At 40.1% G+C, this 27178-nt stretch overlaps 1 long non-coding RNA gene and 2 pseudogenes across 1 annotated transcript in view; all 3 read left to right on the top strand.

The window, feature by feature from the left end:
• LOC106633847 (uncharacterized) overlaps positions 1–27178 on the top strand; it is a 231038-nt gene that overhangs the window by 125332 nt on the left and 78528 nt on the right. The gene's annotated exons all lie outside the window — the stretch shown is intronic.
• LOC112437273 (U2 spliceosomal RNA) lies at positions 3092–3254 on the top strand (annotated as a pseudogene).
• Positions 9109–11472, top strand: LOC100968201 (transcription factor Dp-1-like; annotated as a pseudogene).

Raw genomic sequence — 27178 nt, 5'->3', positions numbered from 1 at the left:
AGGCTCTCTCCATCCCCTGGCCCCATCACCCATTGTCCCTTTCCAGAGGCTGCTACAGGCACACCTCACAGATATTACAGATTTGCTTCCCAACACCGCAATAAAGTGAATGTCATAATAAAGCAAGTCACATGAATTTTGTGGTTTCCTAGTGCATGTAAAAGTTATGTTTACACTATAATGTAGTCTATCAAGTGTGCAATAACATTATATCTAAAAATGTACACATATTGATTAAGAAATACCTTATTACTAAAATATGCTAATGATCATCTGAGCCTTTGGCAAGTCGTAATCTCTTTTGTTGGCAGAGGGTTTTGCCTTGACGTTGATGACTACTGACTGATCAGGTTGGTGGTTGCTGAAGTTTGGGGTGTCTGTGGCAATATCTTAAAATAAGATAACACTGGCCAGGTGTGGTGGCTCACGCCTGTAATCCCAGCCCTTTGGGAGGCCGAGGCGGGTGGATTGCCTGAGGTTGAGAGTTCGAGACCAACCTGGCCAGCATGGTGAAACCCTGTCTCTACTGAAAACACAAAAATTAGCTGGGCATGGTTGCAGTGAGCCAAGATTGTGCCATTGCACTCCAGCCTGGGCAACAAGAGTGAGACTCTACCTTAAAAAAAAAAAAAAAAAAAGATAACATGGATGTTTGCTACATCAATTGGCTCCTCTTTTATGAAAGAGCTCTCTGTAGCATGCAATGCTGTTTGACAGCATTTTACCCAAAGTAGAACTTTCAAAATTAGACTCATTCCTCTCAAACCCTGCTGCAGCTTTATCAACTAAATCCTTTGCTGTCATTTCAACAATGTTCACAGCATCTTCACCAGGAATAGGCTCCATCTCAAGGAACCACTTTCTTTGCTCATTCATTCATTCATAAGAGGAAACTCTTCATTCATTTAAGTTGTATCATGAGATTGTAGCAATTCAGTTACATCTTTGGGCTTTGCTTTTAATTCTAGTTTTCTTGCTATTTCTACCACATGTGCAGTTATTACCTCCACTGAAGTCTTGAACCCTTCAAAGTCATTCATGAGGACTGGAATAAACTTTTTCAAAACTCCTGTTAATATTGATATTTTGGTCTCCTCCCTTGAATTACAAATGTTCTTAATGGCATCTATGGCATTAATTAATCTATCAATGGCAGCTATATAGCCTTACAAAATATGTTTCTTAAATAATAAGACTTGAAATTACTTTTTGACCCATGGATTGTAGAATGGATATCGTGTTAGCAGGCATGAAAACAACATTGCTCTCCTTGCACATCTCCATCAGAGCTCTTGGGTGACCAAGTGCATTGTCAATGAGCAGTAATATTTTGAAAGAAATTTTTTTTTTGTAGGCAGTAGGTCTCAACAGTGGGCTAAAAATATTCAGTCAACCATGCTGTAAACAGCTGTGCCGTCAGCCAGGCTTTGTTCTTCCATTTATAGAGCACAGACAGAGCAGGTTCAGCCTGATTCTAAAGGGCCCTGGGATTTTCAGGATGGTAAATGAGCATTGACTTCAACTTACAGTCACCAGCTGCATACCCCTAACAAGAAAGGCAGCCTGTCCTTTGAAGCTTTAAAACTAGGCATTGCGTTCTCCTTCTAGCTATGAATGTCATCCTAGATGGCATCTTCTTCCAATATAAGGCTATTTCATCTACATTGAAAATCTGCTGTTTAGTGTGGCCACCTTCATCAATGATATTGGCTAGATTTTTCTGGATAACTTTCTGTAGCTTCTACATCAGCACTTGCTGCTTCATCTTGTACTTTTATGAAGTCAGCTTCTTTCCTTAAACCTCACGGGCTAACCTCTGGTAGCTTCCAACTTTTCTTCTGCAGCTTCCTTACCTATCTCAGCCTCCACAGAATTGAAGAGAGTTAGTGCTTTACTCTGGATTAGGCTTTGACTTGAGGGAATATTGTGGCTAGTTTTATCTATCTAAACTATTAGAAGCTTCTCCATAGCAGCAATAAGGCTGTTTCACTTTCTTATTGTGTAAGTGTTCACTGGAGTAGCACTTTTAATTTCCTTTAAAACCTTTTCCTTTGCATTCACAATATGATTAACTGTTAGACACAAGAGGTGTAGTTTATGGCCTGTCTTGGCTTTTGACATGCCTTCCTCACTAAGCTTAATCATTTCTAGCTTTTGATTTGGTGTGGGAGATGTGCAACTCTTCCTTTTTACTTGAACACTTAGAGGCCACTGTAGAGCTATTAAGTGGACTAATTTCAATATTGTCATGTCTCAGAGAACGGTGAGGTCCCGGGAAAGGGAAAGAGACAGAGAACAAACAGGTTGTTGGTGGAGCTGTCAGAACACACACACAACATTTATTGATTAAGTTTGCTCTCTTAGATGGGCATGGCTTGTGGTGCCCGAAAACAATTACAATAGTAACATTTAAAAGATTACAGGTCACCAGTCACCATAGCAGATATAATAATAATAATAAAGTTTGAAATATTATGAGAATTACCAAAATATGACACAGAGACATGAGTGAGCACATGCTGTAGGAAAAATAATGCTGATAGACTTGCTTGACACAGGGTTGACACAAACTTTCAATTTGTAAAGATGCAGTATTTGAGAAGCACAATAAAATGCAGCAAAACAAGGTATGCTTGTACTTAATATCAGAATCTTGTGTATCCTGCCTGATATATTGCATGCATATACAGATTGTAAGAATATACATATATATGTAGGAGTCTATATATTACCATATTTATATATATGGTAATTTATATAAATTTGTTTACATCTAGCTTTTTCACTTTATATCTAGCAGACCATTTTATATAAATTTTTATAGAGCTGCTTTATAATTTATAATGACTGTATACTTTTCCATCCTATGTTTGGACTATATTTAACCATCAAATATCGATGAACATTTAAATTGTTTCTAATATTTTCTATCACAGCACGGCTGCAATGAATATATTTATAATACATGGGTTTATCTATAGAATATATAATCTGGAAGTGAAATAATTAAGTTAAAGTTTCATAGATATGATAAGATTACCTTTTATGGAGGTGATATGAACTTACACTCCCTACAGAAGTGTTTAAGAGTATCGCTTCTTGGCCTCTTGGCTAAGATCAAGTGTAGTATCTGTTCTTATCAGAAGTGTTTAAGAGTATCTCTTTCTCTACAGTTTTTCCAAAGTTGAATTTCATCAAACTTTTTGATACTTATCAACCTGATATGTAAATTTTTAAAACTCAGCGTAAGTTCTAATTACACTGTTCTTGTTATAAAAAAGGTTGACTTTTTTTTCATGTGAAGAAAATCCATTTCTTTTTCTGTTTTGGGAAAATACGTCTTCATATACTTTGTCCACTTTCCTGTTAAAGCATTCCACTTCTTATTGATTTGTATAGCTCTTTACCTATATTGGTGAATTTACCCAGTTGTGATATAAATTGAAAATATTTCTTCATAGTTTATTGCTTGTCTTTTTTAATGTTCTTGTCATGCAGAAAACTTTTTATATCTAATTTATTACATTGATCCCATATTTTCCTTTGATAAGTTTTAGGTTTTGTGTTACAGTTAGAAAGATATCTGCTTTCTGAAATTATTTTTAAACTCTCATTTTTGTGGTGTTTAATAATTATACATATATATTTATATTTGATCTGCTTGGCAAATAATCTGTCTTTTCTGCACTTCTTCTAAACACTGCTTTTATTATATGCTAAATTTTTGAATAAATTTGTGTCAATTTATGTACTCTATTCATTTCCTTTGACCTGTCTGTGGATTCATGCCTCAGTACCATACATTTTTATTTACTATAGCATGATAATATCTTTTAATATCTGGCAGAGCTTCTTTCTTCTCCTGCAGTAGCAGGAGTTGGGTGTCCATGGCGTACAATCTTAAAGGATTTTTAATACAGATATTCAGATCTTTTAGGATAGAGTTTAAAGTGTTATTCTTTATTTTCTTCATCATCTGTAGCTAGATATCTATTCTTAGTCCTAATTTTGAATAGTCACTTGCTTTTCCTGAAGTTTTGCATAGTTTATGGGTTTAATGAAAAAAGCAGCCTCTGGATGAATTATCAATTTTATATATTTTTTTACTGATCATTAATTTTTGTTTATATCATTATTTTTCCTCCTCTTTTCCTTCATTTTTTCTCTGTAATATATGTAATTTACTTAATTTATGTTTATTTTTTCTTATTTGGTAATAAATACCCTTAATGCAATAACTCAGTTTTTGATTACTGCAGAGGTATTGATACGTAGCCTCCTCATCTTCATTTTTGTAACCATTTAATAATTACTCTTTTGATTTTTTCTTTTACCCTAGAATTATTTGGGATACTGTTTTTTTCATATTTTCAAGTGGATGGATTTTTAAAATAAAAATTTTATTTGACTTAAGAAATGAGTCCATGTAGTTTCTATTTTGGAGAGATTTTTAACTAAAATTTTCTTTGTCATCCAATATAGGCCATATATTGGTACCAAAACAAAGTGTAAGCTTTCTAGGGCCCAGATTATAATGTAAATGTGTTAAGTCTGTATTACTAACTTTATTATTTAAGTCTTTTATATTCTTATTATATACTTTCCTCATTTTTGAAGCATTAAAGAAGTATTGACCTCTCTCATTGCTATGCCTTTCATTTCTTTCTATTCAAAAATATATTTTGATGCAATCTTATTTGTTAACAATGCAATCTATTAAATATTCATGCCTTTATGAATTAGACTTCACAACAGAAAATTACAATTTCTTCTTTCTCTATGTTTTACCCATGAAGTCTGCGTTTGCTGATATTGATATTGCAACACCTGTTTTTCTTCATGTTTTTCAGATATATCTTTGTACAACCTTAACTTTAGCATCTCAGCATCTCTTTTAAAAATTATCATTATTCCCTAGCTCTTGGAAGTTTATCTTGTTGTTGTTGCTAGTGTAACAAACCCTCAGTCTTCTTATTTTTTAATGGAGATGATAATAGTAGTACCTGTCTCAAAGGGTTGTTGGAAGGACTAAGTAAGATCATGCACGGCAAGTGCTAAGCACAGTCTTGTTATTATTATTAATCCCAGAGTGATAAAAATCATACATTTTCTCTTTCTCTTTCTCTCTCTCTCTCAAGTTTTGCCCTTGTCGCCAAGGCTAGAGTGGAATAGTGCCATCTCAGCTCACTGCAACTTCCACCTCCTGGGTTCAAGTGATTCTCCTGCCTCAGCCTCCCGAGTAGCTGGGATTACAGGTGGCCGCCACCATGCCCAGCTAATTTTTGTATTTTTAGTAGAGATGGGGTTTCACCATGTTGGCCAGGCTGGTCTCGAACTCCTGACCTCAGGTGACCCACCCGCCTTGGCCTCTCAAAGTTCTGGGATTACAGGTGTGAGCCACTGCTCCCAGCCCATTGTTTTTTTTTTTGTAAATTAAGTTTTCTTCGGTTATACTTTAAACCATAGGTTGCCTTGTTAACTAATAAAGCTTGATTTTAAACGAACAGAAAATATACAGCTATTTGTTAAGTTTAATTATGGCCATTCTTGTACTGAACAGGGAATGGGGCAAGATTTCCCTCTCAGACTTTGGGATTCTAAGCCCACAGTGACCTGCAGTGACAAGGGGCAGCCAGGCATCAGGCATAGTGGTTAAAGCGAGCTCCGCAGCCAGCCCACCGCCTCCAGGGCCCAGCTCCACCCCCGCCTGCTCCCTAGCTGGCCAAGAGAGCTCAGATGAGTTCCTTGACCTCCCCACCTCCACACTCTTATCTGTGAAATGGGGATATTCACAGCAACTTTCTCATAGTTGTGTTGTGAAGATGAAATGAATGAATACATGCAAAGCACTTAAATACCTGGCCAGTCGTGAATGCTAGGTAAACAGGTGAGCTGGTAGCAGCTATTACTCATGCTCTGCTCTCCTCCCCTTCTCCGTCAGCACTGTCCAAGCTACTCTTCACTTGTATACCAATTAGTTTTCATTAATTTGATTAAGTACAAGAAATATTTTCAGAGTACCTACTGTGTTTCAGACACTGTGCTACTACTTGTAGGAAGTGCAATATCTATCACAGGAGACAGACGTATAAATATAATAATGATAAGGCAGTGTAAATAGTAATTTAATAAAAACTTCAAACAATAAAATAATAGTAATAAGTCAGTGTAGAGTATAACAGTGGGAAGATAAGTTGGGGGCAGAGGAGGCATAGAGAAGGGGCAGTTGCTTCTCTCTGGGGTAGGGAAAGGGAAGGCTCTGAAGAAGAAGGGAGCCCAGAAATGGATCTTGAGCTGGGTCTGAGCTGGAGTCTTAGGTGAGGAAACAGCAGGCAGGAAGGCATGGTGACCTAAAATAACATGGCATTCCCACACCCATCTCTGCATGCGGCCTCTTGTCCTCCACTTGGGAACATCTCCCCATGTTGTTTGCCTCCCTGAGGAAATGTCCCTTCTCCTTCTGAAGTCCTGCTCAAGTCCTACTTTCTCCAAGAGTCCTGTGCCCAGCATCCGACTCACTCTGACTCGCTCTGATTCGCTCGTGCTGTGACCACGCCTCTGTGTCTCCCCTCTCCCTGCTCCCAGGTGGCTGCACAGTGCTGGGCACATGGTAAGTGCATGTTGATGGATAAAATGATTACCAAAACCATTAAATGACTAATGCTTTATCCCAACACCATGACTGTGAGAGCCCGTTTCCCACTGAAATTCCCATTGGTCTTTGAAGAGAGGAGATCAGGGTGATTTGTCTTTTCCTAGCTCATACTACATGTCCCTTTTACACGATTCTCTCAGGAATCCCAGGGAACATAAGGGACCTGGCTTGAGACTACAAAATGGCTGAGAAACAAAGAGGAGAGAGGTGTAGAAACCTGGCGAATACAGCCCTTGTCGCTGAAATGTCAGACCCACTGAAGTCGAGCCCATTAATCTTGTTTTATTGCAAGATTCAAAATCACCATGCTATGGCAGCCACAAAATTGATAGATGAGTTTCCCCGCGTTCACCCAGTACCTTGGCTGCCTGGGAAACCAGACCCCAGATGAACAAGGAGAGGAAATTAAAACCGCCCTTGGAGGTTTTTCAGTAACTGCTGCTAGAGAAAGACGGGGCATTCACGGTCTCTGGCCGCCAAGCTGCTTACGCTTGGATTTTACTGCGTTTTTTATAAGCAAATCAAAGAAATAGCAATGCTGAAACCATCGCGGTAAATCTTAAGGAGCTTCCTGCTCCAGTGAGGGGCAGGAGTGGCCACAACCTGGCTGTCCTGTTGCTTAAGGCCACGGGGCTGTGATCTTGTTTGGCTTTTTGTTAATGACATAGGTGAAAAATAGAAATGCCTGGTTGTTTTAATTTGGGGTTCTTGGATCACTGGGGAGCTGAAACCTTTTTCCATACGTCAGTTTTCTAGTTGGATTCCATCTTTTGTAAATAGCCATTTTCCTTCTGTCTCTAATATAATTAACGATTCAGTTCAGCAGTTCCGCATTTATTGTGGGTCTAGCACATTCAGTGATACATGGAGGTGAGTTATGTATGTCCCATTTCCTAACACAGTACGGGGGAGAGAGAGAGAGTAGGAGGGAGAAAGGGAAACAGAATGTCACTTCACTTTGCTGCAATGTGGCTGATAAGGATGCTTCCAGAATGTTTTCCCTGGTTTTATTTGCTTTTTTCAAAAAAATTTTTGGAGAACAGAGATGTTTCTATTCTTTTAATATTACAAATTACCTATCTTTTTGTAATTACTTCCATCACTTTTTAAATACTCACTTCTGTTTCATTTTAACTTTCTGTGCTCAATTTTTTTTTTAAATCCCAAATCTGGCTGAAATTTATTTCCATGTTAGATTTGTATGAGTTATAGGTGTTCCTTCTTTTTCTGAATTACTTTGATTTTGCAAACATTATATTGACTAATTCTTCCCTTTTCTGTGCTTTTTTTGATAGCTCTTTTGTTTGTTATACATAAAATTCCCACACATACACACACAGAGATTATAATATTTGTTTCCTTTGTGCCAGTATGCTACTCTTTATTGTTGTTGATTTTCAATACATTTCAGTATCTGGCAGAGCTAGCACATCCCAGAATTTTTTTGTAGTCTATCTTATTTATTCTTTCTTTTAACTATTAGGGATATTTTTCCAGTTCCAAGAAAACATCCAGAGAAATTATTTTTGACCTTATATTCAGTCTATAGATTTATTTAGGTAAACCAATATGTTTATAATATGATGTTAGGAATAATGCTGAAAGTCCTAAGGAAATTGAACACTCGAACAAAGGATTCTTAGCAAAGCACTTTTACTTCTGCGCAGAGGGATGCCTCCTTGGCCAGTCACCATGAAAGCACACCTGAACAAAGGGACACGAGAGCCTTTATTCCTGACACAAGTCCTGCCCCTGTACACTTTCCCCATTGGCCGGGGTCGGGTTGTACAATCTAAACTAATCCCGATTGGCTAAACATTTGATTTTTTTTAGGTAAGGTGGGCACGGAAAAGAAAGTGGAGAGGAAGGGGAAGAGGTGTCTGTAATGAGCTAGAAAGTTAGTCCTCTTTCCAAATGAGGAAAGGTTGTGAGCTGGTACTGATAACGCCTGGTACTGTGGTGTGCCTGGGCATCTAACAAAAGCAAAAAGGAAAAAAGAAGAAAAAGGGAGGGGGTACTATGAATTAAATAATAAAAGATTGATCAGATTATTTGAAGAGAAACCTCATCATATCCCACAATAACATGAATAGCACCATCCAGGAATGAATTATATTTTACTTTCATTCAAATTTCTTGTAATTTGTCCCAAAGTTTGATGCTTTGTTTATAAAGCCACTTACATGAAATATATGTTTAGTGTAATAATTTGTACATTTTGCTATAATTTAGATGAGATTTATTTACATTTTAGTAACGTGCAAGGAAATTATTATTTTATTTATATGTATATCTTGTATCTGATTAATTTACTACACTTAAAAAATTAATTCTGGAGGTTTTCAGTTAAAACTTGCTTTTGGCGCCGCTCGGCCCAGGGCAGGGACCTCGCCAGGGCCGGGACCGCCCGGCCTGGCCCCGGCCCGCACCTCCCCGCGCCACCCCGTGCCCCGCACAGCACTCTCTCCGCACCCCCGCCCGCGCGCCCGGACCGGGCAGCCAGAAAAATCATTTTTCTTCTCTGGGAAGGTGAACATTTGTAGCATTGATTTCCCGGATCTGGTAACATGGCAAAAGATGCCGGTCTAATTGAAGCCAATGGAGACCTCAAGGTCCTCATAGACCAGAACCTTAGTCCTGGAAAAGGCGTGGTGTCCCTCGTGGCCGTTCACCCCTCCACCGTCAACCCGCTCGGGGAGCAGCTCTTGGCAAAAACCTCTGGACAGTCCAATGTCAACATTGCCCAGCAAGTGGTAATTGGAAAACCTCAGAGACCGGAAGCGTCAAACGCCCTGGCAGTAGGAAGCCCACACACCCCAGCACTCACTTTGCCTCTCAGAACCAGCCTTCCGACTCCTCACCTTGGTCTGCCGGGAAGCGCAACAGAAAAGGAGAGGAGAATGGCAAGGGCCTGCGGCATTTCTCCATGAAGGTCTGCGAGAAGGTGCAGAGGAAAGGGACCACTTCCTACAACCAAGTGGCGGATGAGCTGGTCGTGGAGTTCAGTGCTGCCGACAAGCACATCTTACCAAACGAGTCAGCTTATGACCAGAAGAACATAAGACGGCGCGTCTACGATGCCTTAAACGTGCTGAGGGCCGTGAGCATCATCTCCAAGGAGAAAAAGGAGATCAAATGGATTGGTCTGCCCACCAACTCGGCTTAGGAATGTCAGAACTTAGAGGTGGAAAGACAGAGGAGACTTGAAAGAATAAAACAGAAACAGTCTCAACTTCAAAACTTTTTCTACAGCAAATTGCCTTCAAGAACCTGGTGCAGAGAAACCGGCACGCGGAGCGGCAGGCCAGCCAGCCGCCGCCAGCCAACTCGGTCATCCACCTGCCCTTCATCATCATCAACACCAGCAAGAAGACGGTCATCGACTGCAGCATCTCCAACGACAAATTCGACTATCTGTTTAATTTTGACAACACATTTCAAATCCACGATGACATAGAAGTGCTGAAGCGGGTGGAGTCCGGGAGCTTCTCTGCTGAGGACCTTAAAATGGCCAGAAGTCTGGTCCCAAAGACTCTGGAGCGGTACGTGACAGAAATGGCTCAGGGAACTGTGGGAGGCGTGTTCATCACGATGGCAGGTTCCACGTCGAACGGCACGAGGTTCTCTGCCAGTGACCTGACCAATGGTGCAGATGAGACGCTGGCCACAAAGTTCCAATGGGTCTCAGTACAGCAGCTCCTGGGTGGAGACCCCGGTGTCTTACGTCGGAGGGGACGACGAGGAGGATAATGACTTCAAAGAGAATGAGGAGGACGACTGACGTCCTCCCCACTTCAAATTCAGCTTCAGGAAAACGTTTAGGGAAAAGATTTTTTTTTTTAATGTGGGTTTTCTGTTTCCTTTTGGCCTACTCCCAAGAAAATATTGGTAAGCTATTGAATTTAGATATGCACCTCTGATAAGCAAGGATTGTTTCCCCTAGGATTAGGATGTGCTGTGGATGTGTGTTTTGATCCAGTGTGCAGATGCAGAGCGTTTATTTACTTTTTTAGGATTTTGTTTTCATTTTCTGTTTTTCTTTAAGTGCGGAGTTCATTTTTGCCCCTGAACAGTTTTTGCTGAGTTTGCTGAAGAAATTGTATTTCATCCACATCCATGAAAATGAAACGCCCTCCTGTTGTGGATGGTGAGCACCTGATGCCTTTTATTTGCCGTGAGTTTGGACGGCGCCCCCGCTGGCAGATGGCCAGACTCTGTGGAGTTTGTTCAGTGGTATGGTGTCCAAGCAAACAGCAGAATTCGACTTTTTATTATTATTATTATTATTATTATTATTATTATTATACTTTTAAGTTCTGGGGTACATGTGCACAACGTGCAGGTATGTTACATATGTTTTACATATGTATACATGTGCCATGTTGGTGTGCTGCACCCATTAACTCGTCATTTACATTAGGTATATCTCCTAATGCTCTCCCCCGCTTCCCCCACTCCATGACAGGCCCCGGTGTGTGATGTTCCCTTTCCTGTGTCCAAGTGTTCTCATTGTTCAATTCCCACCTATGAGTGAGAACATGTGGTGTTTGCTTTTTTGTCTTTGCCATAGTTTGCTGAGAATGATGGTTTCCAGCTTCATCCATGTCCCTACAAAGGACATGAACTCATCCTTTTTTATGGCTGCATAGTATTCCATGGTGTATATGTGCCACATTTTCTTAATCCAGTCTATCATTGATGGACATTTGGGTTGGTTCCAAGTCTTTGCTATTGTGAATAGTGCCGCAATAAACATATGTGTGCATGTGTCTTTATAGCAGCATGATTTATAATCCTTTGGGTATATACCCAGTAATGGGATGGCTGGGTCAAATGGTATTTCCAGTTCTAGATCCGTGAGGAGTCGCCACACTGACTTCCACAAAGGTTGAACTAGTTTACGGTCCCACCAACAGTGTAAAAGTGTTCCTATTTCTCCACATCCTCTCCAGCACCTGTTGTTTCCTGACTTTTTAATGATTGCCATTCTAACTGGTGTGAGATGGTATCTCATTGTGATTTTGATTTGCATTTCTCTGATGGCCAGTGATGATGAACATTTTTTCATGTGTCTTTTGGCTGTATAAATGTCTTCTTTTGAGAAGTGTCTGTTCATATCCTTCACCCACTTTTTGATGGGGTTGTTTTTTTCTTGTAAATTTGTTAAAGTTCATATGGAACCAAAAGAGAGCCCGCATTGCCAAGTCAATCCTAAACCAAAAGAACAAAGCTGGAGGCATCACGCTACCTGACTTCAAACTATACTACAAGGCTACAGTAACCAAAACAGCATGGTACTGGTACCAAAACAGAGATATAGACCAATGGAACAGAACAGAGCCCTCAGAAATAATACCACACATCTACAACCATCTGATCTTTGACAAACCTGACAAAAACAAGCAATGGGGAAAGGATTCCCTATTTAATAAATGGTGCTGGGAGAACTGGCTAGCCATATGTAGAAAGCTGAAACTGGATCCCTTCCTTACACCTTAGACAAAAATTAATTCAAGATGGATTAAAGACTTAAATGTTAGACCTAAAACCATAAAAACCCTAGAAGAAAACCTAGGCAATACCATTCAGGACATAGGCACAGGCAAGGACTTCATGTCTAAAACACAAAAAGCAATGGCAACAAAAGCCAAAATTGACAAATGGGATCTAATTAAACTAAAGAGCTTCTGCACAGCAAAAGAAACTACCATCAGAGTGAACAGAATTTGACTTTCTAAACAGCCCCAAGCAAACAGCAGAATTCGACTTTCTAAATAATCAACACCATCAACCTTATTGACTTTATTGTCCCTTAAATTATATTGGCTGTTGTGATTCCATCAAGTTTATACACTCTTTTCCCTCTCTATTTTGCAGCAACAAATTGCAAAGTGTTTTTGTTTGTTTTTGTTTGGTTAAAGCTTATTGCCATGCTGGTGCGGCTATGGAGACTATCTGGAAGGCTTGGAATGGTTTATTGCTTATGGTAAAATTTGCCTGATTTCTTACAGGCAGTGTTCGGAAACCTTTTATTATATAGTTGTTTACATACTTATAATTCTCTCACTTAAAGACATGTACTGAAACAAATGTATTTGTTTCATAAGCATCTTCCTGTAATCTATTATAAAATTGAAATTAAATATAGAGAATGTTTTAACAATTTTTTAACTCAAAATTTGTCAATAATTTTTAATAGTTCTTTTTTTATAAAAAGAAAAAGGAATTTAAGGACAGGCCATAGTCTCTTTTAAAATTTATTCACAAAACCCATTAACTGCACAGTTGCTATTAGCTGCCTGTTCTAAAATGATAGTCTTTTTATTGAAACACAAACTTTTCTGTAATATTTTATGGAATATAAAGAGACTTTAATTGTTTGACTTGTTTAACTTGGCACTGTTAGTTTTTATTAATAAAATGGGCATGGGCATTTAAAAAACAAACAGAAACAAAAACAAAAACCCTGCTTTTGTAGATATGGAGTCACAGCATCAGCATATAATGGCACTTTGTCTCTTTCTAATTAATCTATATCACTGTTAACTGTCTTTTCTTTCTTATGTTGTTTCAAGACTCTGTAATAAAAATGGTGGTAGACAGCAGTCTTTGTTCCTGAGGTAAGTGGAAATTTTTTGGTACAGTGTCACCTTTGAGCATAATCCTGAGGATATTGAGCTAAAGATATTATTTTTATTGTTAACAACGCCAGCAGCACAAACACTGATATTGGTGTCTACTGTGTGGTATTGTGTGCCAGGCACTGTTCTAGGATCTTTCTACATATGTGACTTCATATAATCCTCACATGAAATCATTATTTCCATGCTACAGAGGGATCATGGGGCACAAGGAGATTGGTAACTGCCCATGTCAATAACAGAAAAAGGACATGAATCCAGGCATCTGGCTCCAAAGACCATGCATTTAGCTGCTTCTAAAGAACATGCGTTTATCCATGTTACAAAGCATATTTTATTAGAATTGATCAAACTAACTGGAGCAAATAAGATTTTCACGTCTATTAAAACGACCATGAGACTTTTCTTCCTTGGTCTGGTAGTGACTTCTAATAGATTTCTCCCTACTAAGGCTTCATTCTCTCATTCACAGGATAAGCCTCATTGGGTCCGTAGTACATTCTTTTATTTATTATTGATTTTCTTTAGTTTGTAGTTTAAGGTTTTTTTAATATACATAAGAGTGACTGGTTTAGTTTCTAGTCTTTCTGGTTATGTGATTTCTTTTAAAAGAGTATCTTTTTTATTATAATTTGTTTATTTTGAGAAATCTGCAAAGTGGAGAAAACTGCAAAAAAGTAGTACAACGCCTTGAATTGGAAAGTTGTCAACATCCTGGTATATTTCCTTCAAGGCTTGTTTCGTGTTTCCTAAAATATATGAAAATTTCAAGATAAAAAATGTTCCCCTTAATTCTACTTCTTGATATATACCCAGAAGAATTAAAAACAGGGGCTCAAAAGATATTTGCACATCATGCTTATGGCAGCATTACTCACAGGAGCCAAAAGGTGGAAGCAACCCCAGGTGTCCACTAACAGATGAATGGATAAATGAAATGTGGCATATCGATGCCATGGAATATTATTTAGCCTTAAAAAGGAAGCAAATTCTGACACATGCTACAACATGGATGAACCTTGAAAACATTATGCTAAGTGAAGTAAACCAGTCACAAAAAAATAAATATTTATAATTTCACTCATATAAGCTACCCAGACTGGTCAAATTCACAGAGACGGAAAGAATGAAGGTTGCCAGGGAGTGAGGGAGAGTGAAATGGGAAGTTAGCACTTAATATGTTCAGAGTTTCAGTTTTGCCAGACGAAAGCATTCTGGAGATGGATGGTGGTTGCACAACAACGTATAGGTACTAAATGCCACTGAACTGTGCATGTAGAAGTGGTTAAGATGGTAACATTTATGTGTATTTTTTCACAGTTAAATAAAAAAGAAGTCCCCTTATTTTACATCCCCAGTGTCATTCTTGTCTCAGGTGTCCAGAGGGAATCATTGTCATGAATTGATTATAGTATCTTCCAGTCTATCTTTTATGGTTTTACAAACAAACATACAAATCTATGAAAGATTTATAGCATTCTTTTGTGTTTCCTAACATTTCCATTGAAAGTAATATGCTGCATGGAACATTCAACAATTGGACTTTTATCACTACATTTTATTTATGTATTTCTTTATTGTTATTTAAATGCAGTTCAATTCTTTTTGCTGTTTTAAACAATCCCATAGTGAGTGTGTCTTTTTACAGAATATGTGCCCACGATTATCCAAGGTGTAGACCTGGAACTGAATGGCTGGGTCACAGCATGAATGTTTTCAATGATCCTGGATAATGTCAATTTGCTCTGAACGTTATTATTCAAATTTAAATACCAGCCAGCAGAGGATGAGAGTATCCGTTTCCCCCTAGCTTCAGCAAAACCAATATTGACAATTAAAATTTGTTTTTTGCCAACCTGTTAAGTGGGAAATGTTATCTCCTTGTTTAATTTGCCTTTCCTTGAGTACTGGTGAGCTTGGATATCTTTTCACATGTTTATGAACCACCAATTTTCTCATCTCAGAATCACCAGGTCATTGTCTTTGCTTTTTTTTTTTTTTTTTTTTTTTTTGACACGAAGTCTCACTCTGTCACCCTGGCTGGAGTGCAGTGGCGCAATCTTGGCTCACTGCAACCTCTGCTTCTCTGGTTCAAGACATTCTCCTGCCTCAGCCTCCCAAGTAGCTGGGATTACAGGCATGCACTACCACGCCCAGCTAATTTTTGTATTTTTAGTAGAGAGGGGGTTTCACCATGTTGGTCTGGCTGGTCTCGAACTCCTGACCTCAGACGATCTGCCCGCCTTGGCTTCCCAAAGTGTTTTTTTCTTTACTGACTTGAAATTTATTAGATATTTTGGAAATTAATTATTTGTCCCTACAGATATCACAAGTACATTTTCTAGTCTTTTCATTTAACTTTGTTTTTTATCATACCAAAGATTTTAATTTTGATGTAGTCAGATTTAAAAATATTTTTCATTATGATTTATGCTTGTTATCTTTAAGAAATTATCCCCTACCCTCAGCCCATAAAAATATTATCAGATATATTCTTCTAATTTGTTTCAAACTTTTTTTCTAAGGTAGATTTTAATCAATATGAAATTTGTTTGGGGACCTTATGATCTCTTCAGCAAGTGTGGAAATTTGAAATTAATAGGATGCATTAAATTTTTCTTTATTGGTTAAGAATTAGTGGTATTGGATAGAGATTATGAGTATTCTAAATATTTGGATAGGTTTATCAACAAATCCATAAGGATCACTGAGAAATTACAATGACATATATCCTTGCTTTCTTTTTGCTTTTAGCTCTGCCTGTTTTGGGGGTATATGAACATGTGCTATGTGATCCTCATGCTTACGCCCACACAAACATGTACACGTGCGCGCACACACACACACACAGATGTGTAAAGAATATCTATTCTTGAAATTTGTAAATTCTTTATCATATAACTATATGTAATATTGCCACATACCTTACACTTTTCCTTTCCGCTTAGTGCTAGATTCTCATTCTCCTTTCTAATGGTCTGTTTTGTGATTCAGATATTGTTAAAAGATCGACCAGGAGCCTGTCTGTTTTATTGTTTTGTTTTCCTCTCAAAGTTCTAGTTTTTAGTAACACTACTATTACCACTACTTTTACAACAACAGCCGTGACCACATTCTGCCTCTCAAGATTTAGTGAGCCCTTATCCATTATTTACCAGACACTGTGCTGTGAGCTTTACCAGGCATTTACTTTCATTTAATTTGTACAACAATCTTATATAAAGTTGTTATATTTTACAGATGGGAAACATAAGAAAGTAGGGCACAGAGAAGTGAACTAAATGTTCCAAAGTTGCAGAGCTGTGTGTGTTGAAATGGAGCTGCAAACCCAGGTTCACCTGACCTGAGATATAGGGCTTGTAGTCCCTGCATTCTACTGCCTTCTTCTTTTTTTCCCCTTCTCATTCCATTATTTCTCGTTTCCATTTTTTGCTGGTATTATTTCATTTCTTCTATTTTCTCCAGATGGGATTTGTTTTCAGTTCATTCTCACTTCTTGCTTTCATTGCCTCACTCTCTTGCTCTCGTGTTTTACACACAGTAGCGTGTAGGATGTTATTTTTAGTTTCTATATATTTGAGTTTTTTTCTTTTTAACATATATTATGAATGTTTAGTTCATTGCATTTTGATCTGAAAATATTAGCTGTAAAAATTCTGCCATAAGGTACTCACCAGTGTTTTCTTTATGATTTAGCATATGATGATTTTTTGCTTACAGACCGACTACATATACTTTAAAAGAAAAAGTAATCCATATTTTTGCATTACAAGATTTGAAATAAGTCTAGTAGATGTACTGTTTTTATTGTGTCATCCATTTTTTTCTAGCTCCTCATTTCTAAATACTTGGGTCTGTAATAGCCTGATAACAGTAAATTATATTCTTATACCCAAGCATGTTTTTGTTTGATTTCTTATGTATTTTTACAGTTTTTGCTTTATACACTTGCAAATCTTATGTAAAGTTTTTACTTTTAAGCACTATGCTGTCCAGAATTAATCCTGCTGTTCTTTGATTTGAATTCAGCTGGCATATTTGGGTCCAATAATTCATTTCTAAACTTTTATTACCCTTCTGCCACTGAAGCAGAAGCAGATCTTATGGACAACTTAACACTAACTTTTAAAAATTATAATCTTTACATAGCTTGGGACAGGCCACTTATATCCATTTTCATAACCACCATGCTGTCACTTCACTTTATGTCTTCTTGTCCTCTGTCGTCTCTTTTGATTTTTGATATATAGTTCAATAAATGACTATGTTTTACTTTGTTTTCTGTCTAAAGATTTTTTTTTTTTTTTTTGAGACTGAGTCTCGTTCTGTCTCCCAGGCTGGAGTGCAGTGGTGCGATCTTGGCTCACTTCAACCTCCACCTCCCGCGTTCAAGTGATTCTCCTGCCTCAACCTCCCGAGTAGCTGGGACTACAGGCATGCGCCACCACGCCCAGCTAATTTTTGTATTTTTATTAGAGACAGAGTTTTACCATGTTGACCAGGATGGTCTTGATCTCCCGACTCGTAATCTGCCCGCCTCGGCCTCCCAAAGTGCTGGGATTACAGGTGTGAGCCACTGCGCCCGGCCTAAAGACGTATTTTTAAGAGGTTACTCTCTAATTTTAAAATAAAAATATTTATGATCAATTTATGAGACACTCCACTAACATTCTTAAAGCTATAATCCTCATTTTTAAACTTTCCAGACAAAGACAACTTTTAACCCTCCTTCATAACTGCTGAGAGATATTAGAGGTTTTGCTACTTTTCCTTCTTCCTTCTTTCCCCTCCCATTCTTCATTGGTACAATTTGAGTTTTGATCCCACTTTATCTTTTCCCATCCTTTTTAATTCTGGTTATTTGTAGCTTGTTTTTGAGCCACAGCTTTAGTTAATAAAATCAATTCTCAACAGTTAATTCTATTTTCTCCTGTTCTATTATTACCTTATCCTTGACATTCTTCTTGACATTGATGACTTTTTAAAGTGAGCAGATGGTCACATAGGCATCCCCAGGTGTTTTTCCATTTCCAATTTCCCCCTTTCCTCTTTATTTTTGAAAGTGTTCACCACAGAGTGGGTTCCTGTGAGGTTTATCACTTAAGGGTGGATGGTTGTAAAGTGAAATACTGTAGACCTCACTAAGAAGTAACTCACTAAGAAGCACTCTCGGAGAACATCCTAATTCTTAAAGTATTGTAAAAGCATCACTCCATTTTCTTCTATCATTGCTTTTACATTTGGTAGAGAAAAATTGAAGAAAGAAATGATGACTTCGATTCAGCACTGTTACCAACTGGATCATGTCGCCTTAAAATTCACAGGCTGAATCCCTAACCCCCAATGTAACTGTATTTGGGGATAGGGCCTTAAAGATGTAATAGAGGTGCAGTGAGGTCGTAAGAGTGGGCCCTAATCCAGCATGACTGCTGTCCATATAAGAAGAGGAAGAGATGCCAGGAGTGCGTGTGGACTGAGAAAGACCCACAGCAAGAAGGGCACTGTCTATTAAGCCAAGAAGAGAGGCTCACCAGAAACCACCCTGCTGTCACCTTGATCTTGGCCTTCCAACCTCCAGAACCAGGAGAAAATAAATTTCTGTTGCTTAAGCCACCCAGTAAGTGATATTTTGCCATGGCAGCCCTAGAAAACGAATTCAAGCACTTACTCTGTGCCAAGAGCTGTACAAAATGTTTAATCCCTGACAACAACCCTATGTGGTATTTTTACTGTAGTGTCATGAATGAGGAAATTGAACCTTGAAGTGGCTTGCTCAGGTCAACAGCTTGTAATTGATGAAGCTAGAATTGAAACCAAAATCTTTCTGATTCCAAATCACGTGCTTTTCCTTCTGTCACTGCCTCCTAGTAAATTCAGATTCTAGTTCCTTTAAGTGGAATCTGGTCTTGCTTCTTTGCAAAGTGTGAAACGTTATTTCAGTTGTTCACGCTGTTCCTCACATCAGTTGGCATCAATCCTGGAAATCCACTCCCTCTGAGCATCCACAGAGCATGAACCCCACCCCCGTGCCTCTGTGTAGATGTTTTCTTTCCCTCCTCTAGGTCTAGTTGCTGCTAGCTTTCTTCAGATCACAATTTTTGCTCCATCTGTGCGATGGAGTCATTCCTGATTCCCATTATTCTATATTATACTCATAACACTTTGTGTTCCCTTTCTTCCTTCTCCTTCCTTCCTCCCTTCCTTTCACAAGTGGATAATTGTGTGTTCATTTATGTAATTATTTTAATACTGTCTCCCCCACTGATCTGTAAACTCCATGGGAATATGGACTCTGTTTTCCTGATCACTGGGAACACACAGCCTGACCTGCAGCAGGCATGCATAGACATCTGTAGAATACAGGAGCAAAGGAACAAATGACTCTAGGAGCCTCCTTCTCCCAACCAGCCTTATTTGGAAGATATGCCCCAATCTCACTGCAGGAAGGGCCCTCCTGAATTACCCAGAGACAGATCTCCAAGTGTTGCACCTAGAAGGTGGAGGACAAGTACCAAACCTGGAGTCCTGGGCCTCAACTTGAGACATAGCACTCTCTCTTCCCGGATGGGTGAGAAACTTAAATTCTCTGGCCCTCAGTCTTTCCATGTAGAAAAGAAACGAGTTGGACCAGGTGTTCCCCATGGTTCTAGAGGTCCACACATTCTGTGATTCTGTGCCATCATTGGGCACAGCCCCTCCTGTTACAATGGGGGATTAGGAATTCTAAGAGGACTCATCCCACCTTCAGATAATTACGGAACACAGATGGTAGACTGGGACCTCTGGGTTCCTCAGAGCACATGGGGCCACTGGAGCAGTAGCTGGGCTTCATTGAGTCAGAAGTCCAGGGAAGGAGGATCCTGAAGCCTGGGTCAAATCTGTAGGCAAGAGCAGGATGGTGCAACCCACCCTTTGATGTTTATTGGGCAACAGGCTTTCTTTTCTTCATCATCACCTCCCCTGTCCAGGCCAAGTGTGTCCCTGGGCTTCAAAGACTATCCTGCTGTGACTCAGCACGCCTGCCACCTTGAAGCATTGGCAAGAGCATGGAGACAGAGGTGTGGCTCCTACAAAATTATGTTGCTCAGGAAGGGAAGCTTCGTAAATTCTGAAATCTCTGCAAACATGGGATAATTAGGTCATACAATGGCTAATGAATTTAATGCAGATAATTGCAATTTAAGGCACATTGACAAAACAATTTAAAGTCCTGATACACATCAGTGGCTTCTGATTCCTTGGGAATGGTCTCGAGATGAAGAGGTCTGCTCTGTGCTTTAATACAAAAGGTATTTTATGTCTCAGAGCAAGGGGGTGCCGGGTGGGGTCCTTTAAGGCACCTACTTGCCAAGAATGAGTCCACATCCTCCTCTTCCCCTTGCTTTTGCCAAATGCACAAACAAGGTCGTTGGTTGATAATGAGCAAGAGATAATTCACTGGAATGAAGGCTGCACAAATCGATAAGACATATGTTCTAATGCAGTATACACTTAACTTCAGGGACCAGCTTTAAAATACAGCTTGCTAGTTTGTAAAGCCAAAGCTAGTCTTAAAGGGAACAGGAGCCCAGGTCTTAGAGCCTGTAGAGCAATAATTTGAAACCCTTTATAGACCACAACAGACAAAAAGAGGAATGTGAAGCCCCTAGGATCCCTGTTTCTAAAATCAGGGCTAACTCTTTGGAAATGTGACAATGTGTTATGGGGGTCCCAGGGCCAAGTCACACTTTCCACCAGAATGGAACTTATCTGAGTAGGTCCTGACTTACCTCTTAGCTACTTAACCGGTCACTGAATATCTAGTAGAAGCAATGCACAGAGCAGACTGGTAAGAGGATTTAAGCTACAGGTCTGTGTTGTTTGACCTGTGCAGGGAAACTTCAAGTGAGAATCCCATTTTCTATCTTTTTTTTTTTTAGATGGAGTTTCACTCTTGTCACCCAGGCTGGAGTGCAGTGGCATGATCTCAGCTCATTGTAACCTCCGTGTCCCAGGTTCAAATGATTCTCCTGCCTCAGAGTCCTGATTAGCTGGGATTACAGGCACACGCCACCACATGCAGCTACTTTTGTATTTTTAGTAGAGACAGGGTTTCACCATGTTGGCCAGGCTGGTCTCTGACTCCTGACCTCAGGTAATCCGCCTGCCTTGGCTTCCCAAAGTGCTGGGATTACAGGCATGAGCTACCACGCCCAGCTGAGAATCACATTTTCTAGATTCTTTTGAACAATCAGAGGGTCTAGCCACAATTGGCCTGTGTTCTTACATGCCAGTAATCATGAGGGCCTAAGGAGCTGCTCTCTTTAGATGGGCAGGTGATCTCCTGATCTCTGCATCCCACGACTCTAGGTTGTCTTCTTTCATTGAGGCCGCCTTCTTGGTCCCAGCAGGCATTTGGATTTGAGTTCTCTAGTCTACCTGTGCAGGTACTGAGCTGGAAGTGAGATCTAAAGATGAAATCTGATGAAGTATGTTGGATACAAATAATCTCTTCATTTACACAACAATCTGTAAGCATCTATTCTGTGCCAGGCTGTGTGCTGGTGCTGAGAATATGAAGATGGAAAGTCCTCATTGTGTGTTCTTAAGAGCTTACCATCTCTAGGGGGAGATAGACATGTACACAGATGGACTGAAATACAAAGTGATTGCTACAGTTACCCAGAGAACATGGATATGAAATGGTTAAACTTTAGTGTCCTGACCACTCTAGTCTGAAGAATGGTTAATGGTGTTCTATAGGTAGGCCTTCGGCTGAGCAATTGGGAATCAATGTTAGTGCTGACCGTAAGCAAGAAATGACTTTTCCTACTAAGGGGCTGAAAGAGCCTTCTCATTGGTTTAGCAGGCTATTAAAACAGCTGCAAAAGGTTGCCTGGTCACAGAGAATGCGTGCTGCAGCATTATGTAGCTGTTTTAGGACTTTATAAAGAAAGATGCGAGATACTGTTTGCATTTGGAGCAAAGCGTGAATACAGACTAAGGCTTAAATATCATGCTTCTTTATGCTTTTAAAACTCTTTTGAGCTGTTATAAGAGATAGTACTTTTAATGTTACTATGCTATGTGATAGCCAATGGTGAGGGAATGGAAGTCTCTCTAGAAGAGACTGAGGAAAGGCCGGGAACCAGGGTTTTTGAGAAGTCTGCCCCTATTTATTTTTAGTAAATATCAAGAGGTAGCCTAAGCCTAGTTAGAGTTAAACCTGTCTTTGGATAAAGAAGTCTTATTACTGAAATACTGGATTTTTAATATACTAGTTCATTATTTGGTATTCTGTATACCCCTTCAAGCAGTTGTTTCCCACTCACAACAAACTATACAATTCTGGATGCTAAAACTTAGGGATATTCTCTTTGCATAAATTTTGGCTCCGTTCTGTCCATAACAATCTAATTGACCAAAACTGGGAGTTCTCAAGTGAATGCAAAAGGAGCAGGCCATAACTTTATTTGTTATAGAGACCATCAGAAACTTGAGATCTTTTGGCCTATGATAATACCATTTATTTTTTGCATTGCTTCACAGTTTGCCACGTGTTTTTACATCATCTCATTTGATCTCAAACAGCTTGACAGAGCAACTGCTATTGAAATATTACACATGGGAAGAATGAGCCTCAGGGAAGTTAAATGACTTGACCAAGATCTGCTCATAGTCACGAGTATTTTTTTTCAGAGGTTGTAATGTCTCATATTTAGTCCTTTGCCATCCATGTTGATTTGCTTTTGTCTGTTTCCTCATTATTGAAGTATATACTTTAAATATATACCTTAAGGTATCAAAATATCATAGAGAAACATTTGAACTATATTCAGGAAATATGTTTAAAGATATATATTGCCATACAAAACTTAACATATAAAACCGATAATATCTGTAATGACATCAGAATGAAAGAAAAAAAGTTGTACAGTGTATATTCCTTTGTTTTGAATCCAAATCTTTTTCATAGGTAATGGCAGATGCCTTCATGTGAAGCTTATTTATAATAGTAGTAAACCTAACTGGATTTAGGTGAAGAAGTCTTAATACTGGGAAAAAAAAAAAAATCAGAGTTCTAGGGCAAGAATCAGAAGCACGAGTGCAGGTGAGATCGCATGGGAGGAGAACACTGCGGGGCTCACAAGAGAATCAGACTGGCCCGGCCTAGGGATGTCTCCGGCTAAGCTGACTCTGGGCTCCCACCATAACCAAGTCAGACTGAGCATTTGATCCCTGTTTGTATACCATGGGAATAGCAGCATAATGCTACAGCTCACGCTCTCTAACAGGCCATCCTTAGCAGCTTTCTTCCTGTTTTAATATCTATGCTATGCCTATTTTTTTGTAGGATGTTCACACATTTTGTTGTCTTTTTCATTAAGTTCTGACTGTAAAACATGACCCAAATGGTGTTGTAAACAGATGGCTTGCCTGAACATATGCTTAGAATTAAGACTGTGGTACCTGGTGGAAAAAGAAAGCAAGAGTTAAGGCTCACCATTGCAAGATACTATCATGTTGCCATTTGCTCCCATTTGTATCTGGGCAGGTTACATGGTGTGCCACAATGGAACTAGGGGTGAAGTGTGTGAGAGCCCAGAGGAAGGAATATCTGAATTTTCCTGGGAGAGTCAGGGTGGGTCTCACCAAGGAAGGAACCCTGGGGCCAACACTTGAAGGAGAAAAAAACCTGTGGGATAGATAAATGCTACTGGGACAGGTGAAGGAGGGGGGTAGTCTTTGAATTTGGCCTTGAAGGGTGTAAACACTTTGACCAAGCAAAAATGAGGAGGAAAGGACATCCCAGTGGGGAGGAAAAGCATGCAAAAATTGGAGTAGGCACAAAATAGTGGAGGTTTACAGGAAATCAGCACTAAGGCCCTGAATAGCAGATTAATGCCAGGCCAGTGCCACGGAAAATCGGAAGGTGTTCATTGATGAGTATGGTGCTATGAAATGAGTGGTTTGATGAACAGAACTCTGTCTTAGAAACATATGCCCATCAGTGGAGTTCAAGGTGAGTTTATGGAGGAGAAACTGGCAACAGTGATCTTTAGCTACCTCCTTCCTCTCTGAGGTTCAGCTCTGTAATTCGAGAAACACAGGATTTTGGTGGCAGGGTCATTGTCAAGATTGTCAAAAATGTGTATAATGCACACTGCAAGGTGCCCGGCACCTGGCATATAGTAGCTGCTCAGCAAACAGCCTCTCCCTCTCCTCTCTGTTCCCATGAGCCACGTGTCAAACTGGATCCTGGCTGTCCCAGCTCCCAGGTTATGCAGGGCTACAGGCAAGCTTCATTTTAGCTGCTAAAAGGTAGTGATGGGCTGAGGTGCCAATAATGTTTTTTTTTTATGCTAAAGACTACACATGTAAGAATGATCCTTCTTGCATTCTGACACCTTGATGACATCTCATTTATTTATAGCTTTAGCTAATTAACAGTTACCAAATGTCAGCATGCATACAACTAAAATATTCTATTATTTCAGTGTCTCTTTTCAGATTACTATGCTGTGTGGATAATTTTTCATTTGCAGGCAAGATAAAAATGAAACAAACTTTACAAGAAGATCCTTAGGGAACCTGGCTGGTAGCTGGGATTATGACATTCTCCATTTCTCGTCTCTGGCCGTGGTGAAATTAGTTGTGCTCTGTTACTCTTGGCTTCCTGATCTTAAAAGTCACTTAAGCCCTGTGAGCTTCTAGATCTTTAAAGGACAATTTTCTCCCCTTCTGTAAGAGAGTTGTGAAGATAAAGAAAGAATGTTTGTGCAAGTTTGGGTAAATGTAGAATCATAGGAAAGCTTATGCATAGCTGATATAGTCAATTTTTCATAAATTATTTTCAGAAAGTTACGGCAATTTTCGCTAGAGACACAGGAAGCTCTTAGACTGCTTCTCCATCAGAGTCAAGCAATAGCTATTAAGTGGGTTTTAAAAAACTAACAAAAAGAGTGAAATTAGTTGATTTCTTGGTCCGCTGAATTGATTGAGTCACCCTTCAAGGTCGGAATAGACAACATTTTTTTTTTCACAAATATTTGCTTCAAAGAGGGGGTGGTGGCCAAAGTGGCCAGAGGTTGGGGCTGCTGCTGCTTTTTCCCGTGGCCTGTGCGGAGCCCACACAGGGGCAACGGAAGAGCCAGCTCCAGGGTGATGCAGGAGGCAGAGGCAATCTTACGTCTGTGATTGCTTCCTCTGCCCAGTTCCAGAAAGTTCACAGGCATCTCGTCCTTAGCCATTCCCCACTACCACAAATTATTTCCAGAACTTTGATGGGAGGCAAAAGAAGTGACATCATGCCCTGCTGAGGGTGTGGTCTCCTGCTTAATACTCCAATGTGAATACCCCCCTTACTCCCAAAATTTAATTTCCTCCTTTGATGTTTCTTGGTCTCAGCATGTATTGGTTTTAGTGAGGGAGGATGGGGGAAAAGTCTCATATTGGCTTTCCTCAGGCCTGCTCCCCTTATCAGTACAGCCATACAGTGCCTGTTATGGGCTGACTCTTGGTGTCCCCACAAAATTCATTTGTTGAAATCCTAACCTACAAGGTGATGGTATTAGAAGGCGGGGCCTTCTGTAAGTGATTACATCATGAGGGGGAACCCTCACGAGTGGGAGTAGTGCCCCTATAAAAGAGGACCCAGAGAGCTCACCCCTTTCACCGTGTGAGGACATGGCTAGAAGTCACCACCCATGGACCAGGAAGGCGCACCCTCATCAGACACCTAATCTGTTGGTGCCTTAGTCTCAGACTTCCTGCCCCACAACTGTGAGAAATCAGCATGGGCTGTTTAAGCCATCCAGTCCATGGTATATTTGTTATAGCAGCCCAAGCAGACTAAGGTAGGGCCCAAGGCTAAGCTTCCCCACTCAATTTTCAGTATAAATCTGGTTACAAGTTGGGTTCTGTAGAGGCAAACCCTGAAACAGAATTTGAGGTACAAACTCATATTAGGGAGAACACCTATGGAAGGAAGGAGATGAAGCCTGGATGGGGAGAGGGAGAAACTGAACCCACTGCAGGCTCAGCAATGCCTGGTCAACCCAGCAGGGGGCTGTGGGTGGAGGAGGGTCCATCAGAGTTGTGCCCTGCTGGGCAGAAATGGCCAGGCCTGTTGACTCTCATCACACCTGGTCCCCAGATGTGGATTGTTCTGGGAAAGACAAGACACCTTCCACAGCTGGGGAAAACCCTGAAGATGCTGGGGGCAGCAGGCTGTCTGCCTGCCATCCTCCCTATGATTGGCAGGCAGCCCTTTTTTGAAGGGGGTCTGGGCAGTGCACCCCCATGTCCACCAGCCTACTTCTTGTGCTTCTCAGGACCCCTGCTCCATACTCACTCAGGAAGTGGCTTGTGCAGGATTCTGGTGGCCTCTCTTGCTCAGAAACCTAGAAGAGGCACGTGAGCAGGATAAGATACAGCCCCAGCCTCAGCAGTTGGGCTCCAGGCCACAAACGATATGCAGCTTCCCTTCTCCACTGTACAATCTAGAATCCCCTCACCTTCACTTACCCTCGCTACTGGTCTTGGTGGCTTTCCTGGTGGTGGAACTAGACCCTCATCCCCAAAGAGTCTGCGCTCCCTAGTCACATGCTCTCCAGCTGCGGTTGTTGCACTTGTACATGTACAATCATAATGATGAAGACAGACCCAGTGGATCACCTGGATTCCACACTCACTCCTCACACCCTCATTTTTAATACCAGCCACCTCCTCCTGATGATCAGGGTCATCTAACCCTGCCAACAAGGTGACTGTTCTTCTTGCCTACTGGTCTCTCAACACAAAGAAATGAAAGTGCCCAGGTAGCAACCACATCATATTATTCAATGGGACTTCTACGGTGTCTCCCCGAGAAAGCATGCACCCTCTGGGGACCAGGACCTCT

Source organism: Pan paniscus, chromosome 16 (assembly GCF_029289425.2).
Source record: "Pan paniscus chromosome 16, NHGRI_mPanPan1-v2.0_pri, whole genome shotgun sequence".
Classification (NCBI taxonomy): domain Eukaryota; kingdom Metazoa; phylum Chordata; class Mammalia; order Primates; family Hominidae; genus Pan; species Pan paniscus.
Note: the sequence above shows the minus strand (reverse complement) of the source record. Positions and strands in the feature narration are given on the sequence as shown.